This window comes from Asterias amurensis, chromosome 10 (genome assembly GCF_032118995.1).
Source record: "Asterias amurensis chromosome 10, ASM3211899v1".
NCBI lineage: Eukaryota > Metazoa > Echinodermata > Asteroidea > Forcipulatida > Asteriidae > Asterias > Asterias amurensis.
Window position 1 is genome coordinate 10409534 of NC_092657.1, and position 27569 is coordinate 10437102.

The 27569-nt window shown below is 38.3% G+C and overlaps 3 long non-coding RNA genes across 3 annotated transcripts; 1 reads left to right on the top strand and 2 right to left on the bottom strand.

The window, feature by feature from the left end:
• Positions 1-13676: 13676 nt before the first annotated feature.
• Positions 13677-15632, bottom strand: LOC139943215 (uncharacterized). Its single transcript, XR_011786773.1, has 3 exons — positions 15498-15632; positions 14833-14977; positions 13677-14513 (listed from the first exon to the last, which is right to left on the bottom strand). It is a non-coding gene; the product is annotated as an uncharacterized lncRNA (long non-coding RNA).
• A 1234-nt stretch (positions 15633-16866) lies between these two features.
• Positions 16867-20360, bottom strand: LOC139943496 (uncharacterized). Its single transcript, XR_011786817.1, has 3 exons — positions 20087-20360; positions 17841-18010; positions 16867-16991 (listed from the first exon to the last, which is right to left on the bottom strand). It is a non-coding gene; the product is annotated as an uncharacterized lncRNA (long non-coding RNA).
• Positions 20361-21852: 1492 nt separating this feature from the next.
• Positions 21853-26997, top strand: LOC139943174 (uncharacterized). The gene is made up of 5 exons (XR_011786767.1): positions 21853-22188; positions 23076-23341; positions 24246-24457; positions 26018-26208; positions 26675-26997. It is a non-coding gene; the product is annotated as an uncharacterized lncRNA (long non-coding RNA).
• Positions 26998-27569: the final 572 nt, after the last annotated feature.

Genomic DNA, 27569 nt, shown 5'->3' on the forward strand with positions numbered 1-27569 from the left:
AGATTATGCTTGTTCGTTGGGCACGCAAACATGTAAACAAGCAAAGGTGTCGCAATGTGCGGGACAAACAAGGAGAGTATAGCAGGAGCCAAATGTTTCGGCACAAGAAAGTTAAAAGAGATTGAACTGCTGCCCTGTCTTTCCTCGATACACTAGGGTATGAAGTAAAGAATGTCACTGTACAAACAAAACTACAGGTAGATTTGAAACTGTCACTGTCCTGAATGATTGCGACAATGGATTGGGTGATTCTGATGAGAATAATACAGACAGTATTGAAAAGTTGCGAAAGTTTAATCTGGCAATGCTAGTTAAAACAAGATTCAATATATCTCACTTGCTCAAATATCAGGCTTACCAACATTGTACAGCGTGAAAAATCAAATCAGATGAAAAATATCCAGGATTTCATCCCTATTTCAAGCACACCTGTTAACGACTAAGCTGGTGTACAACGGGATTTGAAAGTCCTCATCGAAAACAAACTGCCCAAGCTTGTAGAGGCCGGTTTCATAGGCCAACATAATAAAAAGCTACGGGTTAAGATCAGTGGGGATGGAACACAGGTTGGCAAATATATTCACTTTGTTAATGTCAAAGCTGTTTTTTTGGATGACAAAGAGAGTGTGAATTCGCCATATGGCAATTATACAATTGCAATTTTGAATGATGATGAGAAATATGAGAGCCTAGCGAGGCATTTGGTTGACATCATTCAGGACATAGAGTCATTCACACAAATCACTCATGATGGGATAGCATACTCGATAGAGTATTCACTATCTGGTGACTATAGATTCCTTCTCAGTGTCTGTGGTATGATGGGTGCCACAGACACTGAGACAATTCCAACCACCCGTGCTTGTATTGCGACTCATCTAAAGAGAAACTTCCTGACCCACACTTACAAGGGGCTCCAAGAACCACTGAAGGCATTGCCAAATGTAGCCTTAAAAAAGCAAGGGCTGTAAACGCACACCTCTCTTTCAAAAAATCCCTATACACTTGGTAGTCATTGACATTTTGCATATGTTTCTTAGAATAAGTGGAGTACTTATTGCACTGTTGCTGCTTGAGTTAAGAAAACTAGATGCTATCGCAAACACTAAAACCACTAAAAAATCGCAAACACTAAGTATAGGCATTTAGCTTCCTATGAAGAGTTCATTGTGTCTATAGGCGTGACAGGGTTCTCATTCTATCTTGGCAAGGAAAGTAGGGCCCTAAAAGTATAGGGATCTCACAGGCTCTGAAAAGCTTAATCTAGATAAGCTAGTAGATACCCTCTTGGCTGATGTCCCTAGAGCTCGTATCGACAAAATTATGCAAATATGGCGTGATAATTTCACACTGCACGAAGCCTTGAGTGTGTTAGGGACAGTCTCCATAATAAACTGCCACAGGGCGTTTCTTTGATATTTTGACAAAAATTAGACCAAATGCTAGCGCTGCCGCGATTGAGGCGCAGGTATTGCACACCTTCAATAAAACCGGGGAGTATGTGGATAGTACAACTGACGCCAAACTAGAAGATCTTGTAAATTTAGTTAAATCACAAAGAGGTAAGGCCAAAAAAAAATAGCTAAAGAGAGGGAAGACAAAATCCGCGAGTACTGCAAAACTAAAAAAATGACGCTTCAGCAAAATCTATGGCCGAGTAGACCATAGACAACGTGCACATATTAAGAAAGAAAATTTATTTCCAGTATTAATAAGACATTTGAAACAATAAAAAAACAAAAAAGGTTTCGTTGAGAAGTACTGCACCAATTCATGGAAGTTGATAAAGGTCTTACATTCACGACAGCAATCCCCGGCTCCGAAAAAAAGAGTCAACAAACAATCAGTCAATGGCTGATATAAAGTTCCTTATTCTTAGTCACCTGGAAATAGGATTTTTTATGTTTAAACAAATATATAAAGTTGTTTGGTGGCCGACCTCGCTACCCCTTTTCCAGGTGACTTTGAGGTTCAAGGTTGTATAAAGGCTATGCATAATAAAAGCCGTAATAATAAATTGTATAAGACATACTAAAAGAAAAGGCTACCGCAAAATAAATGGCCCATGATTTTCCATTCGCTCTGAATGAGTGGAAAAACGGATACAGAACTTTGGTCACTTTTCCGTACAAAAACTCACTCTTAGTTCTTTCTAAAATGCATTCCGATTTAACGAATATACCACTTACAGAACCTTGCAGTTACACACGAACACCGTTCGTCAATACACAAAAATTCAGCTTATCCGACGGTATACTAAACAGTTTAAAGAAAAAGTAACTAAAATTACGTGTGCAGTACCCCAACAAGTTGCAGGGACGTGTTCAATAATTGCCATTGATTATTAGACATTGGATACATCAAAGTGGATATACCAGGATCACTATTAATTATTTTGGTGGTTAAATGGCCGTTCTTTACACTTATTACAAAATGTTGTATAACTCGCAAAGTCACAAGGACCCTAGAACTATAGTCAATTTGGCAAGTTTTACAGCCAAAGTTGAAGTGGCAGAAATTTTCTGAATTTAAATGGAAAAAATATTTAGGTCCACTAAGATGTACATGAACATCAACATGATAAGCGATATACAAGTCTACGCTCAACATATTGTTTCCTCTGTCTTTATCCAGCTCCTTTATTGATATGACTTCCTTAGTACTTGTAAGACGCAGTAAGTCGCATTTGATCTTTATGGCATTGGAGGGACGTTTTAAGTTCTCCTCGTCATTCATGTTACAAACAGCCGTATCCAAAGCTGCTTGAAAACAATTATGTATAGGTTAATGCCCGAGTTGCACGCCATTCGTGGGTAAGAATGGTCCATGGCGTCATTGACGTCATTTACTTTATTCCTTAACTCTTTTATGCACAATGGTTGAGTCGTGCCAAATAATGGAGAGATTTAACAATAGCATGGCGTCACCGGTGTGGGTTAAGTCCATATAGGCCGGTCTGATGTATTCCCACAGCTCTTTGTTATTCCACTAGGTCCGTATTCCTGATTATCTTTCTTGTGTGCATGAAGAAGCTGTTAAGCACAATGGGTCGTATGAATAAAAAGTAGTACTTAGTTTTACTTGAAATATTTTTTACCACCATCCATATGAATAAAAGGAAGTAAAAACTTTTAATTAAAGGTATTTACTTAAATGCTAACAGTATCTACTTCTACCAAAAAGTAAGTTCTTTTAATTTTAGCACACATTACTTCCATATGAATAAAACGAAGAATACACTACAAAATGCAAGTAAGTACTTGTGAGTTTCAAGTAGCTCGAGCTACCTTGAGCACAGTAGCTCGAGCTACCTTGAGCACAGAATAATGGTTCGTTCGAAGAAGTGGCTGCGTTTATGAATGTTCCTCGCAGGGTTAAAGTGTACGTGCCTGTCAGCACCCCGCTGAATTCACCAAGTAACCCTAAAATAACGACACCGAAATCAAACACTTTCGACTCCTTCTTTAGTTATTATTATTTACATTATCTTTACAATCAAGCATCGACTTCACATAGAAATAATATGCAACTCCGAACTCTACTCAGACTTCTCTTGGCATCAAAATGCAACTCCAACTTCTTCTCAGCAACATTATGCAACTCCACTTCCACTTAAATAAACTTAGCATCAAAATGCAATCTCAACTTCTACATCAATATGCAATCTCAATTTCTACTTGGCAATAATGTGTATCTCCAAATTCCACTTCAACCACAATAGCATCAATATGCAATCTCAACTTGTACTTAGCAATAAGCAACTCCAAATGTTGTTCTCTAGGCATAAAAGCCAGTCTTACCTTTCTCCGACAAATACCTCCTCGATGCAACTTCCATGATACATCAGTCCAGCCCTGCCGCGACTTTCCTGTCCGGCCCGATGTTTCGTCTACTGATTTGTGTCCTTCTTACTGCTCTTACTGGAACTCTCTGGCCAACACCCTTAACTGGGAATGTCCCCCTGGCTAAAACTACTTTGCCTAATCTCCTTGAATAAGTGATATACTCCACTGACCCAGTGTCACATAACCTGAAATCCCTATACCTGAAAGCGAATGCTAAAAGGAACAAGGGAATGTCTAAACCTCTACACTCCAGTGAACCTTATCAATGACAATCTCACATGAACTTTTAACCTTTAACAATAGCCTGGATACAAATATATACAAGAAAAAGTCTAACATTTTGTGACAGTGCCAAGGAGGGATTGTCATGATGTTGACTACAAACAACTGTATCGTTTTGAAGAGGAGAATGTAAAGTGAATGGATGATTTATTCCTGGACCATTCAGAAGAGACACGTGGATGGGCACTGAGTGCCAGATAACTGGAAGACCCAGGAATTCAGACTGGCGTGGTGGAAGACATCGGGGTACACCAAAGCAATGTCTCCAACACTATCATCTTAAAGGTCCTCGGTAAAATGGTGGAGAAGTCTGAGCTCTGGATCGTGTTCCCTACCACAGAAGTTGAAATAAAGGAAACACAAAAAACCTATGGCAGGCAAGAGCCATTTCAGTTCCCATGTGTCATTGGAACACTTGACTGCTCGTCTAAATATAAGCACGCCAGCTGGAGCACAGGGTGATTACTTCGTCAACAGAAAGGGACAAGCAACTATAAATGTGCGTGCGACGCGTAGTGCAAAGGAAGTGTTCACAAGCGTTGATTTCACATGGCCTGGAGTCCACATGACATGGACTTGCCACTGGACATGCAACTCACGGGTCACATTTTTAATAACTACAAGGTATATAATGATTTTTATTAAAATTCAGGTCAAAGCTAGGAGACAGTAGTGTTGGAGAATGGCTGCGTACACCTTAATGATGGCTGGGGAACTCAGCAGAGGGAATGGGTAGATGTGAGAAAGAAGTGGAACGAGTTAAACGTACATGCACACAAATACAACAACGAGAAGAATATTACCGGTACAATAAAACCTCAAATTATGCCAGGATATAAGTGAGTTTTACAACTACATTAGGAATGACAAATTTTGTACATTTGTCCTAACTTCATTTTGTTAATTAATCTGATTTACTATGCGGTGTTTTATATGCTTTGTTTTTAACAGCAAATAGACTAGTACGAAGTATTGATAATATAAGTTATCACACAAGCGCAAGTGAAATACGGAAGAATATAGCGCTTTTGCGTCCCATGTCCAGCAAAGCCGTAGTTGTGTGCTTTTAGATGGTAATTTCGAGACCTGAAATTCTAAGCCGGAAGTCTTGAAGTAAAATTCGTAAAAAAAAGAAAAATCCTTTCTCGAAAACATTACTTCAGAGGGAGCCTTTTTTTCACAATGTTTTACAATATCAACCTATCGCCGTTACTTTTTACCAAGAAAGGTTTTATGCTAATAAATTTCGAGTAACTACCAGTAGTGTCCACTGCCTTTAACGGCACAGAGGTTCATATTTAGCCAAAGAGATTGTTAATGAATTCTTCCCTGGCGTTGTCTTTACTGTCTTCGGCGCCGTCTTCCTGATCATTTTCGGGATCAGGATGATGTTCTCTCAATTCCTTTCTAGTGTTAAATGTTCAAGAGCACAAACCAGGCAACAATGACAACACATGTTCTCTTGGGTTTAATTTGCATTCCATGGCCAAGCATACACCGGAATCTTTTTCCAGCTGCCCGTTAAAGCCATTAGACACTTTCGGTAAACAGTATTGTGCAAGACCAACACTTCGTGTATCACAACTTCTGTATAAAATAACAAACCTGTAAACATTTAGGTTTAGTCGTTCATGAACAGTCGGGAGAATATAACAGGAAAACCCACCCTTGTTTCCCCACACTTTCCTCGTTCATGCCATGTGTTCAACATAAGTTCGTAATTCTCGCTAACGAGAATTGATATTGTTTTAATATTTTCTCAAAAAGTAAAGCATTTCATGGAAGAAAAACTTTAAGAGAAGTCTTTCACAGTTACCTTCTGTAAACCCTGTAAGTTATTTGTAAATCTGTGAACTTTTTTTCTTTTTCCTGTACCGGAAGTGTATAATGGCTCTAATACTGCTCTTGTGGTAGTTTGAGATCTGCATGACACAAATAAAACCAAAACTAAAAACAAGCGTTTTAAAGGCAATGGACGCTATTGGTAATTATTTAACCCTTCCTTGACAACGAGTAATGGACAGCCTTGATAGTATAAAAAAATGTGAGAAACTGCACCCCATTTAATAAGGTAGTTTTTCAATAAATAAATAATAAAATGATGTATTTTTGAGGAGTCAAAATTTTGGCTCACATCAATGGCCGACTGTGTTAGTTCACAAAGTAAAAGCAAAACCACGCAATTTCGAGGCAAATTTGTGTGGGTCATTGTATTGTAAAACTCGAGAACAAGGCGCAATACTACACATGTGCTTTTTACTTACACAATCAAACAAGCAACCAGTTTCATAAAAACGCGGGGCTTTGAAGACTTGCAAACTGCCTGGCAAGGCAGGATTTCTGCAGGCGGTCCTCTATCATCTTCTTTCTATCTCTAAACACTCTCTCCCTACACAAAGCGCGATGATTGTTCATCAAGAGGAGTTGAAGTGCCATGATGTGGGGGGCAGCACCAATATTGCAACTCTCTGTTTTATTTTCCCGCCAAATTGTCACATGTCACTCAAGGTTAATAATTGTCTGACTCCAACAATTGATCTAGGACCATGTGTTAGGCCAATATTGATTTAGCATGAAGTTATAAAAATAAAATTAAAATAATACTCTTTATCTCGATGCAAATTTAACATCTTATTAACATTAGTAGTATTGAAAATGGAACTAGTCCCAGATTTGCACCTAACTACATGACAAACTTCCACAGGTTGGTTATGATATTGGGTCAGCTTAAGCGCTCGATATAATCATATCAAGATAAGGTAAAACCTAAACATCTTTCTTGCTGCTTTAGTTGCCAAAAAAAATAATAAATAGGTCCCCTCATTCCTTCCCCGACATCTCAATAATCAGCTTAAACATGTCCCTTAGTGTTCATGGTCGATATAATAATACTCATTATGACAATGTTCTCATATTGAAAATATCATCCCTCCAAGCACAAAGTAACACCCCCCCCCTTCCCCGTTCAAAACCGTTGTAGCTATCAGGAGAAACGAGGGCGGGGGAAGAGGGCTCTAAACTGATCATCTGAATAATGAGATGTTCAACCAACGGGTGACTTCCATGCCTTATGAATATTAATTTACTAGTAATAAACTCACCGCAAGCCTTTCCCTTGCTCCAATTGGGGACCGGAGTTGTGTCATCATCTTCGTCAGGTCAGGTTTAACCATTGCCAGGATCGTCTCAAATTGACCTTCTGACATCCTGAAATACTGGAAGCACTTATCTTTGAAGATAGCTCCCTAACAATTTCTTTGTTCTTCAAAATATCATGACCCTATACGCTTCTTGGGGTTCTTCCCCTCCTTCTTTTATTTACCAATGTAAGTAACAGAGCATCTCTAGTAGCGGCCATTTTGTTTTCGGACTGCTGCTATGGTTGCAACAGGGTCTCAGGGAAAGATAATCGTTGCTATGGTTGCAACAGGGTCTCAGGGAAAGATAATCGTATCGGGTATCATTTTAACGTGTGCAGTCAGAACGAGACACAACGATTGATCGTTCTCGTTACGGTTATAGTGATACCGGACCTTTACTCTCTCTGCGGCATGCTCTATACCTCTTTTGATTTTTAAAAGAGATTTGGTGCAAGTTTCGCAACACAGATGTAGGGGAAGCTTCAGATCAGACCCAGTTTTCTGAATCTGGGTATATAATACTCTGATATAAACAAATTTGGATATATTATTATACTCTGATATAAACAATATACCCATATTGCATCAGATTGACATGACCTGACCTTTGACCTAGCGGAAATGTCTAAAATAAAGTGTGCTTTAATCGCTGCTTTGAACGTTTTATAATCTTTAAAGTCTAGGAAATTGTGGGGGAGTCCATTCTAGGGTGACAAATTCCATAGCAAAAAAGTGATGGCATAAATTGTGGTACTGGCTTGAAGTTGCATGAATTCTTCTATTAGAACAATACGTCTTTCTTGCGTCATATTTAGATCGATTTTGAGTCGCACTGCAGATTTTCAAACAATGACTAAAACACAACGTCAGATTGGCGACAAATACCAAACTTTAATTTATGGTCACGACTTTGATATCCAAAATGTAACCAAAAATGAACGTTACATTTTTGGTACATTAATAACTAAATAGTAACGTCATTGACCAGACGTTGCTTAGACTTAATTATTTTGACATAGTTTAACCATAATTTTATTACAAATGTCTGATCATAATCTAACCGCGCATTAATGTTGGTATTTTTTGTGATAAATTAAAGGGACACATCGGGCGCATTTCGGCTATTCGGGCTACAAAAAAGACTAGTAAATGAATTCGACAGCCTTCCCCGAATGAAGAAGAAAAGTCCCTAAAAAAAATCATCAAATTTGGCCGTTTTGAGCATTTTAAAACAAAAACGAAGGTTGCGTTACTGTTCTAACCAAAAAGTGGTACAACCAATCCTGTGACCACTGGGCTAGTTTAACTGCCAGCCGTCTCAAAGTAACTTACAAAACCAAATTTAAATCTGTTTTTTAAACAAATTTGTTAACGAGTATTTGACGAAAACGATCATGTCTTCAAATTATCGTTACAAAATAACAAAAAATGGCGAAAAATCTAATGTAAGAATCGCATTTAAAGACTTTGTGGAACGGAAGCTTGTCTTGCCGTGAGCTTGTCTTCGTGGAAGTTCTTTTCAGAACTGAGAAGTCTCCCGAACCTCCGATTATCTACTCCACGGCAGTAGAATAAAGCATTTCCCTAAAAACAACTCTACCTAGCAAGTAGATACACACTACACACATGGTGTTACCGCAAACCAATTATACATATTAAAGGAACACGTTGCCTTGGATCGGTCGAGTTGGTCTTTGAAAATCGTTCTGTAACCGTTTGTTGTAAAATGTATATGGTTAGAAAGATATTGTAAAAGTAGAATACAATGATCTACATAAATATGCCTCGAAATTGCGTGGTTTTCTTTTTACTCTATCGACTAACACGGTCGGCCATTTATGGGAGTCAAAATTTTGACTCCCATAAATGGCCGACCGTGATAGTTCGCGACGTAAAAGGAAAACCGTGCAATTTCGAGTGATACTTGTGTGGAGATCATTATATTCTACTTTTAAAACATCTTAACCATATGCATTTCATAACAAACGGTTTTAAACGCTTTTAATAGACCAACTCGTCCGATCCAAGGCAACGTGTTCCTTTAATTATTAGTTAACAGTAAAATCATAAATAATTAACATAAAATGCTGCAGCCATGGTACTACAGCCCTTTATTTTCACAAATTTCGAAGGGTATCAAGGCAATTGTAACATTTTGCAAAAGGCACCAGGGAAATTTTGGGGAAAAAATAATTATTTCCTAAATAATACAATCTGACACAAAATAATTATTACACACCACACGAATGTTCTGTTCTGCTTATTCCCTTCATGACCTACTGTATTCGTAGTTTATTTGTCTTTAAATACTGCATACACATTTATGATTGTCAAATCTTTATCATTTTCTAAAGGTTCATCCTTTTGTTTGACGTTAAAGTAAAATTAAAAAACTGAAACATTTAAACTGTTTGCATTTGGTTCTTGGGAATTAACGGTTCTGTCCAAAATACATAATGCCCAGTAACTTGCTTTACTCTTACACATTTTTCTTTTGTTATGGTTATGGCGTTATTCACATGGTCCTTTTGGACACTTCCAGATGAAGGGGAATGGACCCTTTCCATGAAATATGCTAATCACGTTCAAGCATGCGTACAGACCCTGTTGGTTGGCAAACTAAGCAGACGTGCAATCGCGTCTGCCTCACACACCCATTAGCCATGTACAAAACAACGCGATGTTCCCTCATTTTGCCAACCAAAATGTTAGTGTGCACAAGCTATGTGCAATTTACATATTTCATGAAAAGGGTCCATAGTCGAGCTGGCTCAAACTCTTCCAACCTTGGCCCACCTACAGCTTGTCTTAGCAGTGTATTTACGGTATTAAGACGAAGACTTAGGCGCCAGTTACCCAAGATTCTCTTTATGAAGGAGCACATGCGCTCCACTTGTGCAGTTGCCACTGGGCCCACGAGAATTATACAAACAAGACGAAGAATGTTCAAGTATGATCGACTCTTACTGGTAAAACATTCTTCCACAAGGGGAAAAACTTCTCTCCCATATGATGTCGAAAGATGTCCAATTTGTGGGCCACCCACTAATTCTGGGCGAAAGCCTTCCTGTTTATATATCAACCCTGCTCATCAAGAATATGTGAAAAGTGGTCACGGAGAACAGTCACCTCATCCACATTATTCAACACCAGATTCCCTTTGGATGTGGTGTAATTAGCTGGGTCGAAAATATCAGCCGCAAGTAGGATATTGTAATCAAAGAAGGACCCGCACTGCAGGATTGTGTTCAACAGTGAATAAACACCCTTCTGAAATTCTGTTTTTGTACACAAATTTACTGGAGAAGTGAACCTAGCCCCTCGCTCGGTGCATCAGGGCGCCTTCTTGTTCTTCATCCTCAGCCTTCTGTATCTCTTTAATTACATCTGTAACTCTCTGGCTTTTTTTCCTTCTCCATTTTACATTAAGCAAGTAGCCTCAACCTTACTCCTAACATCCATAATAGGCAGGTCGCTGGTTTGAAGAGTGCATGAGAGGTCAGCAAGATCTTCCAGGATGTCGTTGTATGCTGGAAGGTAGTGATTAAATTTATGAGACTTCATGTTGCGAAGGTATCCCTTCATCTTGGCGGAGTCAGCTGCCGCTACATCGGCTCGTTCACCTGATGCCCACTCCTCAAACTGCGTACACAGGCTGCTGTAGTTCCTACTTAAAGCTAGTAATGCCCTCTTGCGATGGTCGATCCATCTAGTCCCCTGTGCTCGAAGTTGCTTGATGTGTTTATGGAGGGCCTCAGCAACTCTCTTCAGCTCACCCCTGACCGGTGAAACATATAATATACAGTCATCATCAAGTAATCAACCTGTGCATATTAAGACAGAATGACATTAAAAATAAAACAAATTAATAATTATAACAAATATAATAACTAGTTTGATACATTGTTTTTCTAACCCGTTGAAAGCAATGGGTGGCAGAAGCAATTATAGTTAAACTATGAGCCACAAGGGAAACTGACTGGATACTAAGTTTTAACTAAATTGTTGAATGCTGAAAAAAAACCACAATCAATATTGTTGAAATATTATTTGAATTACTTGATGAACAAAAATAAAGGAGAAAAAAGAGCCGATGCAATATTGTTCCAAATTGCTTAATATTCAGTTGTATGAATTTGATTCCCACTGTGATGTTTTTATTTTTTTTTTTTAATATTTATATGTACCCCAGCAGTTTGATCTTTGGCTCCCCATTCTCAATCAACTTGACTGAGACCACTTCTTTTTCAAAAAGGGTCTTTTCACTGCTGCCACCATAGAGTACTGAGGAGTACAAGGGCTTGCATAACGAATCTCTTTTCAAGCTGTCCACCATGTATGTCCGGCGCATTTACCATTATGAAAAACATGCATCTTCAACAATTTCAGACCCTTAATGCAAATCTATGAATGTGTAGTTCAGTGTATATTTCCTGGGAAAATTATACCATTTCTTTGATTTAGGCAGCTTTGAAATCTTTCCTACTTTTTGACAATATTTTGGACATTGTGCCTTTTGAACTAAATGGTCAAGGTGGTCAAAAGGAAAAATGTGAAACATACATGTACATCAAGTTTGAGCCCTAGGGTTCTTTTAAGTTATTACTTGTGATTTTGCCAGAAACAGTATTGGAAACATTTCAACAAAATTGGAAATGGGTGTTTCCAGTTTTTAATTTTGAACTTCTTCAAAACGGTTTAACTATGCGCATATTTTCGGTTTTATTCATGTTAAAAACCATGCATTTTACTCAAATATCTCACAGTCAAAAAGTTTAACAGAAATTGTTAACTTCCTTTAAAAGTGTGCATTGTTTTTTCATAAATAACTGTGTATAACACAATTGACCATACAAATACAAGAAACAGCAAGTCCAAAATACTGATCACACAACTATTTTGCTTCAAATGTAAACACAAATTGTTTATTATTTTCATAAATAAAAAAGTTTGTCATGTACAAATTACACTTGTTCTTAACTTACAACTATATGCTGTAAAAATATCCAGTTGACACAAACAATGCTTCATAGAAGCCTTTTCCACAAATAAAATACAACAATACTGCAAATCAACAGAAAAGTGACAACAAACCCAAATAAAATCTTGTTACTGTGATTCACATAAACAATTTTCACAAGATCATTTTTTTTGTGGGTAAAAGTTGCCATTTTAACCACCTTGGCCTCTTAACATTGAAATGTGTGATGTTTATCCATCACTTCAGTCCTGGAGTATGAAGGGAGCGTTTTTCCCCTAAAAAAACCCCATACTCAGCTCTGTTGCTGTAGGGGACATAAATTGGCGTCCCTTACTCAACCAACCCGTGTGTTACACTATACATCAGAAAGCAATGGTAGGGGACATAAATTGGCGTCCCTTACTCAACCAACCCCACTGTTACACTATACATCAGAAGGCAATGGTAGGGGACATAAATTGGCGTCCCTTACTCAACCAACCCCAATGTTACACTATACATCAGAAGGCAATGGTAGGGGACATAAATTGGCGTCCCTTACTCAACCAACCCCACTGTTACACTATACATCAGAAGGCAATGGTAGGGGACATAAATTGGCGTCCCTTACTCAACCAACCCCTATGTTACACTATACATCAGAAGGCAATGGTAGGGGACATAAATTGGCGTCCCTTACTCAACCAACTCGTGTGCTACACTATACATCAGAGAGGAAAGGTAGGGGACATAAATTGGCGTCCCTTACTCAACCAACCCCAATGTTACACTATACATCAGAGAGGAAAGGTAGGGGACATAAATTGGCGTCCCTTACTCAACCAACCCCTATGTTACACTATACATCAGAAGGCAATGGTAGGGGACATAAATTGGCGTCCCTTACTCAACCAACCCGTGTGTTACACTATTCATCAGAAGGCAATGGTAGGGGACATAAATTGGCGTCCCTTACTCAACCAACCCCACTGTTACACTATACATCAGAACGCAATGGTAGGGGACATAAATTGGCGTCCCTTACTCAACCAACCCCAATGTTACACTATACATCAGAAGGCAATGGTAGGGGACATAAATTGGCGTCCCTTACTCAACCAACCCCTATGTTACACTATACATCAGAAGGCAATGGTAGGGGACATAAATTGGCGTCCCTTACTCAACCAACTCGTGTGCTACACTATACATCAGAGAGGAAAGGTAGGGGACATAAATTGGCGTCCCTTACTCAACCAACCCCAATTTTACACTATACTTCAGAAGGCAATGGTAGGGGACATAAATTGGCGTCCCTTACTCAACCAAGCCCTATGTTACACTATACATCAGAAGGCAATGGTAGGGGACATAAATTGGCGTCCCTTACTCATCCAACCCCAATGTTACACTATACATCAGAGAGGAAAGGTAGGGGACATAAATTGGCGTCCCTTACTCAACCAACCCATATTACACTATACATCAGAGAGGAAAGGTAGGGGACATAAATTGGCGTCCCTTACTTAACCAACCCCAATGTTACACTATACATCAGAGAGGAAAGGTAGAGGACATAAATTGGCGTCCCTTACCCAACCAACCCCATGATACACTATACATCAGAAAGCAAAGGTAGGGGACATAAATTGGCATCCCCTAAGGGGCTTGTCTATGCTGCAATTTTCCAAGGTCATCATACAGGCAAACTGGCATCCCTTACTCAACCTACCTGTATGCTAAACTTTACTTTAAAGCAAAGGTCAACAAAGGTCACAAATTGTATCTCTGTCTGAAAAGGAACTGGAAAAATTACTTGTCTAAAAGTGGTTATTTATATCAAATATATCTGCGTTTCAGCTCTTAAAGTGCCTTTCCTACTGAGCTATCTTGGCGTTCTCCCAATTTTTTAAGTAGGTTTGTACGGGGTGCCAGTCAAAAGCCATACAACTGTTAACTGCCGTGTAGCTAGGGATCACACAGCCAGGGGATCACCTTATTAAGATGCGACTTTTTGTTTCAGATATCAATAAAAAGCAATCAATATATTTTTCTGTATATGATTTAGCATTCCTGCCAGTACCGGTGTTCCTTGTTCTCCATTCGTAAAGCGATGATCTTTCCTCCAATGCACCTGAACAGTTGATTCATTCTTCTCCATTATAGTGGCAATGTCCGCTCTGCCCTTGCTTTCTTCCAGATGAACTGCAACAAGGTCAATACTGCAATCTTAAGCCTGCTGGTTGCTACTGAGACCTCTTGCTTCCCATGGTCACCAATACATACCTAAATTTAGAAACGCATTAGGAAATAATGTTGAGTTAAAGATTGTGATGCTTTTCAAGTAAATAATTGAGGGAAGCTTTTTGGGTAATAGCAGTGGTTTTTAGGTTAGTATTTTTCTGTACTTTGTAACTGACTTCATAGTTTCAGATTATGGACGATGATAACCTGGTGTTAATAATTTTTTCCTTTTCTTTTACTTTATTTAATAATTGATTCAGTTTGACTGTTGCTGGCCTTTTTCTGCCATTGTAGATTAGGTATAACAGTTTTACAATTCTTTCACCAAACTTCTCTATAAAAACAATTATACAATACTCACAGGTAGACAATTCACAGCAAAAGCAACTTTATCCTTGATCATTTTGCATTTGGTTGTCTCCTTGGACAGGCTCCACTGCTGTTTCTCTGGGACATGCCAATCCTTTCAGCTGCTGAAGTGGCCAAGAACTAACCTCTTGTGAAACCTTGGTTTTATACAACGAATAAGAAGTAACAACTATCAGACAGTATAGTTAAAAGAAACTTACTCGAGTACACACTTTATATCAAAACTCTATAAGAATTAAAAACTTTTGCCACTGTATGTACTTTGCATCAATACTGTACTTGAGGTAATAGTGAGAAAGCAAATCCATCAGAGACGGTTGTACTCGATGTAATAGTGAATATTTGTAAGCCAATTAGAGACCCTCCCTCCCCCCGCTCCGTTGTGATGCTGTTTCATATCTGCTTAGCATGGATGGTCCAAGCATTCAACATTCAGCTCTGCCCTGTGCTGCTGTTGTATAACAGGGCAAACCCATGTCTATAGTCTAAGGACAGCAACCTACACACACATCATCTTAACTGCTAAAAAAACAATTATTGTATGATAGTTTATCAGTTTGAACAAAACAGGAAAGGAGATAACTTTGTGCAATTGTACTTGTTTCTTCTTTAGTTTGTGCGAACTTTGACATGGGTATAAGACAGCAAGTTTCAAACCTTTAAGTAGCGCAGTCCCTTGGAGTAGTCTTTAACTGAGTTGGTGACTTTGTGCTTTAGCTGTGGCTCCTGGTAAGGTCACCCACATCCACCTTAGACAACTTAAACCACTGAGGTGGCTGTGGCTTCAAAACTCCCCACAGCTTTTGTTTGATTGAATAGGGACTCAGTACAGATTGAATCAGACAGCATGCCATTAATTTATTGTTACTCAAGTGCGCATGCGAGTATTCATGCACATGGTTAGTACGCATGTGACAGTCTACTTGTCATGTGCTTTACGATTGCGGAACTAGAGAATATTGTTGGCAGTAAAGATGTCTTCTCCACACAAAAATTTTATATATGTATAAGGTATAGTAAAAAATATATATAACACGGTTTGGGGGTGACCAGTCTTTATTAGCTCCCCTTGGTACTGAAAGTTGACAAAGAGGAATCTGACTGGCATAATACGAAACTTCTGTAAACTTTTAGCAATTAAACTTTAAGCAAACTAGGACTCAAACCAAGCACCTCTGGACTAAACATGGGTAACCAGCACTAACAAGGGGTGAATGACTTTTTAAAAAGTGCATTTTTAGAAGCTCTTTCAGAGTGTATCTTTTTGGTGCTGCTGCATAATACTGTACTCCAAATTAAGTATAAAGTGTCAGGATTGACTGTCGACCCGGTTAGCAGCATTAGTAATATTTAAAGCACAGTCGGTTTAACAGTAACAGCATGATCTAAAAATGGGGGGAACATTATTGTTTACCGCCTCATCCCATCTCACAAGGAATAATTTATTTGAATAAGGAAAACGTTACATTTAAAACCTCTATCTGTGTAACCATGGAGGTAGAAATTAAAAACTAACCTCCTAAGTTGTAACCTCCTCAAAGGTGTCAATCCCGATGAGGAGAGCAAACAAAAGCTAGCAGATGTGTTTTTAATAGATGTTAAATTTGCATCGGGGATAAAGAATATTAATTTTGGTTTTTTACCCATACACCGATGTGTGTTAGCACTGTATACTCAGTACTTTCCCGAGTCCTCGGGTTCGAATCCCACCCGAGTAACATGCCTGTGATATTTTTTCACAGGACTCGGGAAAGTACTGAGTATACAGTGCTAACACACATCGGTGTATGGGTAAAAACCAAAATTAATATTCTTTATCCCCGATGCAAATTTAACATCTATTATATCGTTGCGGTACCCGCTGCCAAAACATAGGATTCGAACTGCCTCTAGCTGCCGGCAACCTCGGTAGTCTAGTTGGTAAGACACTGCTCTAGAATTGCAAGGGTCGTGGGTTCGAATCCCACCCGAGTAAGATGTGTTTTTGTTCTCACAAAAACAATGTAAAGATGGCAGGAGTAGAAAACGCCTTCAAGCTTATCATTGCAGCTGCTGAGGGTGATCAGCACACAAGTCAATGTTATGTTATGTGTCCAATACATGAAGTCCAATTTCCCTCCTGGCACTGCTGTGCGTCTACTACTAGAACACCTTTATGTATGAAAAGTGAAGATTGAAAAATATTACTTACAGGCTTGTAAGTTAAAGTTATGTTTGTAAACAAAACCAAAGACATACCATCACAAATATAACATAAACTGCATTTTTTAATCTACTTGGCATACAGCAGCTTGCCATGCTTAGGCCACATAAAACAATTGTTGACCATCCCGCCCGAGCGATCAAAACTCCCCGACCCCAATTTTGTTTTTTTCACCATAAAAAAACCCAGCCTTTTTTCAAAATGTACAGGTTTCAAAAGATGTTTCACGAAAGTTTTTATTCATGTTGGCAAAGTAAGAACAATTCTTCAAATATTTACTTGGGCTACACAGTGTTTAGTTGTTTGAAAAATATTACAAAAAATGTCATCTAGGAGTTAAATTTGTTTGACAAAACTATTGAAAACATCAAAAACACACAAACCCTGTTTTATAGTGATTGTGATGATTTCTTTATTCTTGATTTCATATTTGGCATGTTAACAAAACTTAATTAGAATTTTTTTTCTTCAACCTCCCTTCCTCCCCCCTCCCCCATCCTCAAGAAAAAAGTGACTACATGTATCAACAATTTTTTTTGTATGTGGCCTTAGGTGAAAAAAAGGAGTGGACACACTCAGCTGGGATGGGATTTAAACCAAAAACCCTGAACCTTTTTCTTCAAGTAGCACTTGGCAAACTGACTAAGGCATGTGGCTGTTTCTAATTTCTAAGTTGTAACACCTGTATTTAGAAGTGTAAATACATGGTACACTTTGATAATTCTTACAGCCATATAACAAAACATGGTGTGCATGTAAAAAGACCCCATAATTATATAATTAGTGAACTCCCTTACCTGTCATCAGGTGGACATGCAATTTTGACAAAATTGCACGAAGCTTTATCACTCTTAGTGAATTAATGTGGGACATCCATTTTTGCCTGATCCATACCATCGAATATGATGACAGACAGGTCCTACTGCTGTGTCCTTGCTCCTGTATGGTACTCCCCCTACGCTCCTTCCTAAACAAAAATATATATAACATATATCTTTGACTTGCCCAATTTTGCATGTAAAAACCATTCACTTTGTGAACGAATATTAATGACACTGGACACTAATTAGTATTAATCAAAGACCAGTCTTCTCACTTGGTGTATGTTTTTGAACAGATGCCTAATAAAATAACAAACCTGTGTAAATTTGAGCTCAATTGGTCGCCGAAGTTGCGAGACAATGAAAGAAAAAACACCCTTGTTACACGAAGTTGTGTGTATTCAGAAACTTGATTTCGAGACGTCAAATAATATAAATCTGAGGTCTTGAAATCAAATTCATGGAAGACTACTTCTTTCTCTAAAATTACGTTACTTCAGAGGGAGCCGTTTCTCACAATGTTTTATACTATCAACCTCTCCCCATTACTCGTCACCAAGTGAGGTTTTTCTGCTAATAATTATTTTGAGTAATTACCAACAGAGTCTACTGCCTTTAAATGGGGTCAAAAAACCTATATCATTATCATATTGAGGTTTGTGTTGACTATTAAAGTAAAACATAGTGTCTCTGATAATTTCATCATGGCAGAAGAATTAAAAACAATGTTCTAACTCCACTGCAAGATTGTGATTTCCCATCTCATTAGTTTGTTTGACCTCAACCTCTGTACTTAATTAGTAGTATTGTAGGGTCATTTTTTATCGTCCCTCATCATGTTTTCGAACCCCAGCTTCGATTCTCCTTACATGCCTTAATACCATGTGAGACTGTGAAAGCTCCACTGGTGACAGAAACTTTGCAGTTTACTCACGGGAGTCACGGTCTGTATTTTTTTCAGGCTTAATCATCCTAAGAATAATGTTTCTTGTCATAGGTTTAATTATGCTCAAACAATAAAATGATGAATTTTTGGTATAAATTACTAGTGCATTATTATGCCAACAATCAAATACTAGGTCCTGAATATTCAATATTAAAATAAACTAACTAACTCTCTCAACGTAAAACCAAAACTTTTAAGAATCAACACACAATTAATAGTTGATTTCAAAAAAGATCATTCAGTTTTAGATTGTGAACAATTTTCCTGTTTATCTACTACACTACAGTAGGCCGTCAGACCGTAGTATACAAATATTGACTGCGTTGAGTGGCATAGTAAAACTAGTCACTCGAGGTGATCCCCGGAGCAGCCGATGAGGGAAGATAGGCTGCTCCGGGGATCACCGAGAGCAGTCAAAGCAGACAAAGCAGTAAATAATTGTTTGTTTTATAACACCCCTTGCTTTGATTCTATCTGTATATCTTAATAAAAATTAATTCACACAACACCTTTATTCATGTGATCCACTATCGCCAACGTTGTGTTGCGTACAGAACAGTACTGTTGAACAATTCTTTCTTTGAATCTGCTGAGTCTATAAAATCTCGTAATTCATCTTCAGTAAGTAAAACAAATCGCGGACAGGCCTCATTGTCCTCCATTTTCCTGGTAGAATCGTCAAAAAACTTTACATGCGTCGCGCACAATCAATCGTCAAACAAGAACTGTAAAATCTTACGTTGAAACACCAAGTTTTGACAAAATAAGAGAGTACCAGACTAGTGCTGTTACGTTCGTTCTCTTAATCGTATTTAAAATGCACATTATGTTGTACATTAGGTTGTCAAGCAGCTCGTTTAAATCAATGGTAGTCAAACGTAGTCTGGGTACCAGGGTATCCATGCACTTGTACATCGGTTGCTAGGCTGTCGTTGAATAGTCCATTGAGTAGTTACTTTGGTCGGTGAACATGTACAAGAGTACGTAAAAATACACAACATGATGTGACACGCTCTCGGCCAATCAACAGATAGAATCAAAGGAAGGGGTGTTATAATAATTAATATTACAATTATTATAATTAATTATTAATAAGTAAACAAAGTACGCCTATCTTATCTAGTTCTACCAAACGAAAAAGTGAAATGCAAGGAACACTGACTCTGCTCTGTCCAACCATGGAGGAATTCCTCCATCCTTGGTCCCACACTAAACACTATTATTAGTATTACAGGCATGACAGGCGGCCTGTACGTACTACTACTAGTGTACCTACCTCCCACCAGCCACACTGGTCATGCTGGGTCAGGCTGCGCCATGGCGCTGTCGCCGTCAATGTCAGCCTCGAGAAATATCTGCATGCATCGCATTCGCATGTTAATATACAAGATGAGATCCAACTCCGTTGCTAATTAGTCCACCACCGGCACGTGGCGTAGGGCTCGATCACAAACACAAAACCAGCAGGATAGCCCGGGGCAACCAGCAATAAGCTGGTGATTTTTGCGCCGATGATCACAACATTTCTTCCTCCACCGATTTTAAACTATAACTTTATAAGTACGTCGCATGCATCGCATATAAACGCACAACCGTTAACCACGCACAGCCGTTAACCACGCACTGAACATACATGTACATGATGTACATACTTATACACAGTACATGTTTATTGTACATTATTATGGACCGACTCGAGAAACGCCATCACGTGGTCAAGTGATTTTCATCACGTGGTCAAGTGATTTTCAACTATTGAACCTATAAGTATATAACAATTAACTATAAGCTGCTCCAAACAAAATTAATGTGGCCATTGACATGGTGTTCGATCAATTCTTTTTCAATTTGCCTGTAAATAAACAATTTTTAATAAAATAATAACTATTATGAAAATTGAATATCATGACAATACCAAAATATAATTATATTAATACACTATAATAATACTATTTAAAATGGTATTCATTACAACTAGTACTAGACTTGTTTCCCTAGCCTATCTTATTTAATTTGTAACTAGTAAATGACAGAGTAGCAGTTGAAACTCGTATGTTTTTTTTCTATTTTCGTTGATACAACAAGGAAATCTGATTTGGATGACTGCGCAGGCAGCTTAAAAAAACAAAAAAAAAACATAATAAGTACTACATGTACATAACAAATCAACAGTGGTGCTTTTCTATGCATTCTAAAGGAGTCTTGATTCCATGTGAAAAAAAAAAACTGTCCAGAAATCTCATGTTTGAATCTGCCGGCCGCACTCGCGTGCTCATCAACGTTTACCTGTCCCTTAAAACTCAGAAAATAATCGGAAACATGCAAAACTCATTTCCATTGTTCTGTTATAATTAAATTAAAAACATGTAGGGCCTATTGTTATCGATTGAGGCCTAGGCTACCGTTTCTGTACTTCCCAATTTTCTCACCGTTTGAGTGGTCATACCTTTTAATATTATTATCAACAGAATTCGGGTAAGATTTCAAAAATTGACGAACAGAACTCGCTAAAGTGCTTATTACAGGAACAATTATCAGTCGGTATGGTCGGACACACCCAATTAAAAATCAGGAAAGGTCAGCGCCCCAATTGGAGTCTACCTCAATGGTTCGATCATGGAGGTAGAATTCGATGTACTCTACTAGAGCTCTACGTTTCAGGCACAATAAGTTGAGTGCCAACCACACTGTTGCGTCGCTATCGAAGGTAAGCTATCATCCCATGTTCACATCCCAGATGCTCTTTGTTGATAGGTTGCTGGATCATAATTTTGTAAGCACCATAATAGGTTTTGAATTGTATTTATATATACAAAAAATATTGGATTAATAAAGTTTGAATTGGGGGGGGGGGGGGGGTCAGTTTTGGGCATTGAAAGTGGTATCTATCTGCGCGTGTGGACTGTCACTTACTACATTTATAACTATAGTAACACTGGTCATTCTTCAGATGTGGATGGCTGGATGTCAGCACCAACCATGGAGCTAAATCTGTAAAACTTCATTGTGAACTGTGTATGTATTAATGGACAAAATTGCCGCGCGTATTTTGTCTAAGAATGTTGTATAACAAGCTGTGTGATAAGCAAAGATCGTAGACGCTGATAAGAGATTTCCAGCATGTGCGCGATGCGTGGCATCATAACGCATGGCAAAATGGCCAATGTGTGTGGGTGTGTGTGTGTGCTACATATACATGTCTTGGTGTTTTAATACCCGTGGTTGTTGTTGCATGGAGCTCCTACAGAGCTGGTTGCCCAGCCCGGAGGAGTGGAGAACGCCGGCGTGTGTTTTTGTAGTTGAATACGAAAGTATTGTGGAATGATTTTTAAGTTATCTGAACGCGTGGGCGTTTGGTTAAACCATTAGCTAATGCAGGTAAACCTTATAATTATTTGTCACTGTTTTATTTAGTGTTGCTGTTTTCGTTCAGGGAGGGATCCTCCGGGAATCAGCAGCGGAAGCCTACAGTAAATCATGTTTATTGTAATGTATGCTTAAATTGCGAAGCTGTCAATATTTTACATTAATTGTACAATGGAGGTAGAAATAGCCTCCATGATTGTATAATTTCTACCTCCATGGTTTAGTCCATCGTGCTGCATGGGCTATTTTACATCATATACGTAGTTATTAGCCGGCCACACTGTCTGCTCATGTGGGTCAGGACTGGAGGCACTTGTAGTTGAACATGTACCCGTCCCATGTACCTGATTATTCTACCTCCATGATTATCCATGCAATTACCAGTGCATAATGTACATACATATTTAAAAAATAATCTTCTTATTCTGAAATAAAACCAAAATCCCAGCATAGTAGCCTTCCGGCATCAGACTTGGTTTTGACATGCATGGTTGAGAAGAACCACTATTTTGTTTGACTATTTTTGAATTACTACTATTTTGTTTACTCTAAAGATTAAAAATTGAAAAGGCCTTTTTTGGTTGGGGGGGGGGGATCCACATGAATTTCTGTGTGCATGCAGAAGTTCACTCTCGCGGCTCAGAATATTTACTGGATCAGAATTTTACAAAGCCAGGATAAAAACAAGACAAATAATCCTAACCCAGTTTACGTGCATCTGTTTGTATTTTATTAGAACAAGCACATCAATCTTCTCTTACACAATTTTGTGTAAGAGAAGATTGATTTAAATTATAACCACTTGCCTTGGGCCTGGGTTCCAGTGTAAAATTTTAAGCCTGTTTTAAAACAATCTAAACAAATTAAAAACGATTTTATTTATGTACATTTTTATGTAGGTTACCATCATAAACCTCGGTGAAAAGCCACGGCACGCCTACTATCAACCCGTCAGTTTTTGTGGAACATGAACATCTTTTGCAAGCTGTTCTGACCACAAACTAAGATCACATTCTCCCATTCATGACTTTGAGGAGATATGTACAAGGTTTTCATACAGGTGGTGTTGGTAACAGTTGCATGTATTGTCCACACCAAAGGATGACTTTGACAGTAATGATGCTGATATCAATGATGAGTCACAGACACAATTACCCAGTCAAAGGTAAACTTACATTTTGTTCTCTACATCAAAATGAAATTTCAGAATCTTTGTTTTTTACCCATAATGAAACCTTTGACTGTAATGATCCATTAGGTTTAACAATAATTCGAGAACCCCTCCCCCCCCCCCAACAACAAAGATGTATAATTTAATATAAATAAATAAAAAAGCATAAAACAAAGGTTATTTCAATGTGTGTGAACTTCATTTAAAGGAACACATTGCCTTGGATTGGACGAGTTGGTCGTTGAAAAAGCATTTGAAACCGTTTGTTATTAATTACACATATGGTTAGATAGATAATTCAAAAGTAGAATATAATGATCCACACAAATTTGCATCGAAATTGCATGGTTTCCTTTTTACTTTGCGAAAAAACACGGTCAGCCATTTATGGGAGTCCAAAATTTGACTCCCATAAATGGCCAACCGTGTTTGTCAATAAGGTAAAAGGAAAACCACGCAATTTCGAGGCATGTTTGTGTAGATCATTGTATTATACTTTTACAACATCTTTCTAATCATACATTATATATCGAACGGTTACAAACGCTTTTTATATACCAACTCTTCCGACACAAGGCAACGTGTCCAATGTGTTGGCTGGCTCATGGAAAAACACTAACAATTAACAAATGAACAAAAACAAACAAGAATTTTTGTTTTTCCCACTAAGGTGTAAAAACCCATTTTTCTCAGAGTGATGTCATTGGATGTTTTGGATGTTGAAAAAGGTTATCAAATACAATGGCTATTTACAGTCACATGAAGACTCTATGTCTATTGGAAAATGAGGATGAATTTGACATTTTCCTTGGCCTTTAATAAAATCTGCATTCATGAAAAATTTAACATTTTTCATTTAAACATTGAAATTGTTCATTCTTTATGTTTAATTTTCCAGTATCTTGACTGGCCATCCCAAGAAGCATAGGAGAGGAGATATCACACCCCCCCCCCCTTGCACTCATAAAAAAGAGACGGACCCCATTACCATAAGCAAAACAGCTCTCAGGCCGAACAGTTCAAGAAAGAGGCACAGAATGCATGAGACTTAAGCAGTTACAGTACAGGTGTTAAAGCTTCTTCCATGTTAAAAACAAAACAAAAAATCTGGTAAGTAACTTTTTGCAATGATAGCAGCATCAAAATTAGCTTAGCTAATCTACACAATCCCTTGAAAAAATTGAAATTGACATTGTTTTTGTTGTAAAGCATTGATTATTACGGATTCTTATAATGAAGTTTGGTATGTATTTAACATATATTATATCGTTGCGGTACCCACTGCCAAAACATAGGATTCGAACTGCCTCTAGCTACCGGGCAACCTCGGTAGTCTAGTTGGTAAGACACTGCTCTAGAATTGCAAGGGTCGTGGGTTCGAATTCCACCCGAGCAACATGCCTATGATAGTTTTTCACAGGACTCAGGGAAAGTACTGAGTATACAGTGCAAACACACATCGGTGTATGGGTAAAAAAATAATAATAATATTCTTTATCCTCGATGCAAATTTAAAGGAACACGTTGCCTTGGATCGGTCGAGTTGGTCTTTGAAAAGCGTTTGTAACCGTTTTTTATAAAATGCATATGGGTAGAAAGATGTTGTAAAAGTAGAATACAATGATCCACACAAACATGCCTCGAAATTGCGTGGTTTTCCTTTTACCTCGTCGACTAACACGTCGGCCATTTATGGGGGTCAAAATTTTGACTCCCATAAATGGCCGACCATGTTAGTTCGCACAGTAGAAGGAAAACCACGCAATTTCGAGGCAAACTTGTGTGGATCATTGTATTCTACTTTTATAACATCTTTCCAACCATATGCATTTTATAAAAAACGGTTACAAACGCTTTTGTTTTGACCAACTCGTCCGATCCAAGGCAACGTGTTCCTTTAACATCTATTGTATGTATGGTAGTTTCTGTGCATGCATCTAAAGACACTGGACACTATTGGTAATTGTCAAAGACCAGTCTTCTCATTTAGTGTATCTTAACATATGCACCAAATAAAAAACCTGTGAAAATTTAAACTCAATTGGTCGTCAAAATTGCGAGATAATAATGGATGAAAAAACACCCTTGTCGCACAAAGTTGTGTAAAGTGCTTGATTTCGGGACCTCAAAATCTAATTCTGAGGTCTTGATATGAAATTAAAATATTTTAGTGGAAAATTACTTCTTTCTCGAAAACTACATTACTTCAGAGGGAGCCATTTCTTACAATGTGCTATACTACCAACCTCTCAATTGCTTGTTACCAAGTAAGTTTTTATGCTAACAATTATTTTGAGTAACTACCAGTAATTGTGAGAATAAAAGACAAACCAGAACAGAAAATGAATATTTTGATTGTCATACTCAGTTTAGGCCTCCTTTTTTTAATCTGCTTGGTAATGCCAATAGTACCAGCATGTCAGAGTTTGTTCATGTATCGGCTTTAAAACCACCAAGCTTATATCCCCTCTCCAACCAAAAAAAGCAACCAAAATATATTTTTTTAAATCAGCTCAACAATTGACCACATGGCTTGAATATGTGGTCATGGCGGTTTGTACAACCATGTTAATGTTTCACTAGGAAGAAATTGGATCTCGGCGATCATCACAGCTGGAGAGTGAAATAAGGTTAATTACTCAATATGTTTGTTTACTTTTTTTTCTGCAGAGGAGCCTCTACTCCTTCAGTTTATGTCTGGTGTTGGCCTTGACAAGGACTCAAGGAGGCAAAAGAAAGTCACCTGGGCTCTGAGTGTGACACACGGACAACTTCAGCAAAAGGTTTCAGGCTGATGGGGAAGTTGTGGAACAAATGCCCCTTCATATCTACAGGGACTTAAGACATATGCTGAGGCACAGGTACTTTTGTTTGAACAAATCTATGAACTTCAGTTTATGTAATGCCAAGGCGAATTGTTATTGGTAGACAGTTTATGTAATGCCAAGGCGAATTGTTATTGGTAGAATAACAATCACATGATGCTTTACCAAGGTGAATACATGGTTCAGATGAACAAAAGTGCATGCTGTAACCCAAGCACATTTTTTTTTTTTTTTTTTTTTTTGACTGTAATCTGTTAGACTGTTATCATGGCATAACAAAATGCTGTGATAGTGTCCATGGGTTTTTCACACACTCTGGGACAAATAGCACCATCTGTTTTACCTCAGATTCCTCTCGCTCATTGCGTGTACAAAACCCATGGACACCATCACAGCGAGCAACTAATGAATGGGTCCAAGCCTGGGTTTTTACCAATGTCTTTTCTTCCATCACTATTATTTAAAGAAAGTGACAAAATAATACTTTGTTTCTTTATTGTAGGAATTAGGCTCATTGCAAGGAGGCACGGAATACTTGTTTTGCCATGGACAGCAATATAGTGATGCTGCAGCACCTGAAGGCAAGATGCCACACTGAGCTGGAAGGGAAGACAGGAGGGATAAGTCACCAAGATGCAAGCTCGATTGACTATTAAGTCACTGACGGTGAGATTGAAGCTTTGTGATTTGAGTCACAGGATCCATCTTTGTGAACTAGATAATTACTTGTGGCCCTTTTTATCCTAGCTAAACCCATTTTCTCAATTTTCTAGTATGTTCTTTAAAAAAGCTTTCAAACAGTATAATATAGTATATTGCAGCATAGACAAGCCCCTGAGGCCCCCCCCCCTGAGGGTACCCCAATTTATGTCCCCTGCCATTGCCTTCTGATGTATAGTGTAACATAGGGGTTGGTTGAGTAAGGGACGCCAATTTATGTCCCCTACAATTGCCTTCTGATGTATAGTGTAACATAGGGGTTGGTTGAGTAAGGGACGCCAATTTATGTCCCCTACCATTGCCTTCTGATGTATAGTGTAACACGGGTTGGTTGAGTAAGGGACGCCAATTTATGTCCCCTACCATTGCCTTCTGATGAATAGTGTAACACACGGGTTGGTTGAGTAAGGGACACCAATTTATGTCCCCTACCATTGCCTTCTGATGTATAGTGTAACACACGGGTTGGTTGAGTAAGGGACGCCAATTTATGTCCCCTACCATTGCCTTCTGATGTATAGTGTAACATAGGGGTTGGTTGAGTAAGGGACGCCAATTTATGTCCCCTACCATTGCCTTCTGATGTATAGTGTAACACACAGGTTGGTTGAGTAAGGGACGCCAATTTATGTCCCCTACCATTGCCTTCTGATGTATAGTGTAACATAGGGGTTGGT